Below are 1,762 nucleotides of genomic sequence, written 5' to 3' on the forward strand. Positions count from 1 at the left end.
CAGTCCTGGTAATTGTGAAAAAGAAATTGTGCAATACACCCATATTTGAAGCTGATAAGAGACACATATGTGGAAGTAGGAAAAAATGCAGTTGTCCTGTGAAAATAACAAAATAGTTTTTTCTTATTTTAGTTTTTTACTGTTACTCAGCTCCTGTCTGATTGTTCCTGAAGCAGCTGCAGAATGTGGACCGTCGGGTTTGGCAGATGTCAGCGTTGTGATTAGCATCAGTGAAGGCAGCAGGTTATCACTGATGTCTCTGCATACTGGGCCCACATTGTGCAGCGTTACGTGAGAATAGGTGAGTTTCACTCAGACAAATGCAAACTAGATGATGGTGATGAAGAAGAGGCCTGAACAGACAAGTTAGCTAAAGATATTCACTTTAAACTTTCTGTTTTTAAGCACCTTGTTGGCTCTTTAAAAATGCATTTTTTTCTCCAAACAAAGAGCAGCTTTATTTTTCTATGGATGTGTTTTGTGAACATTAAAGAAGCAATGCTTTGGTAAATTTTAGATGTTTAATATAGCTTAATCTTAACTGTCTGAACGTAGAGCAATGTTAGGCCCACTTTATTAAAATATGAGGCAGGTGTTATTCTAAATATTTTTCTCATTGCCAAAAAATCCCCACATAACCCCCCTTAAAACCACAATTTGTAATTTTTACAATTTCTTTTCTATGCGTTAAACAAATATAACACCTCATCTTCCTCGGTTTTACCATCTACATTCCTGAGATGCAGGACTCTGGCTTTGAATAAGACTAAATGAAAGTGACATTAAATTCAAATTAACATGTACTTGAATTGATGTGTTATGCTTTGCTAACACATGTTCTAATAACAGGAAGTTGTTGACGTAACAAATCAAACCAAAGCAAGTTTAAATAATTATAAGATGTAGATCAAAACCGTCTCTTTATATTAATCTCTTGGTGAGATCTTGCCAGCCTACATATGGATTATTTCTATATATGCATATTTGCCTCAAGTGTTTTGATCAGGGATGTTGCTGTTAACACGTCTTAAACCTCTTGGCACCAGGACGGCCCATTCGAGTCCATTTCTTAAGGTTTCAAAGAATAAATAAGGAGCGTCCATCAGAGTACGGTTAGACAACTTAGGGACAATGGAAGAAATCTTTAGAATTGACAAAATACATCAATATATCGGAAAGTATGTAGGTGGAAAAGGGTGTGGCCAAATTCATAGATATTGTATTTGGAACACAGGAGGGAAAAAATATAGAATTACTTTTTCACTGAATCAACTTTAGCACCACCATGTGGCCATTTATGGATCAAAAGGCAAGAACGTTTAAAGATTTACCCTTTTATTGCATTTCTTTATTTAAAAGACACGAGGTGTAGGTTTGGCTTTGAAAGTTTTTCAAAAAACAGTTAATGCCATTCCTGCATTTTTTTTTTAATGAAGCTGGTTATTAAACTTTCCAAATTAATGTTTAATAAAATTAGAAATGCCATGCACATTGCAGTATAATGACATTTGGTCATTATTTTTCAGTCAAGAGTACTCTCCTTTACTGCAATCTTAATTCTGGCATATTGTTAGGAGAATGACTAAACACAGAAAGTGATCTAGGAGTAGATTCACCTGAAGGTTTTTAGTGCGTAAATCAAACTGAAGGCAATGATTATGTGCTTTGATGTAAAGCATCTGTAGTGATAGGAAAACCTCAAATGCACAAAACACATTTTAAGATTTGTGAAACTCATAACAAATAACGACAAGAGAAGTTG

This window comes from Sebastes fasciatus, chromosome 6, assembly GCF_043250625.1.
Source record: "Sebastes fasciatus isolate fSebFas1 chromosome 6, fSebFas1.pri, whole genome shotgun sequence".
In the NCBI taxonomy this organism is placed as follows: Eukaryota; Metazoa; Chordata; class Actinopteri; order Perciformes; family Sebastidae; genus Sebastes; species Sebastes fasciatus.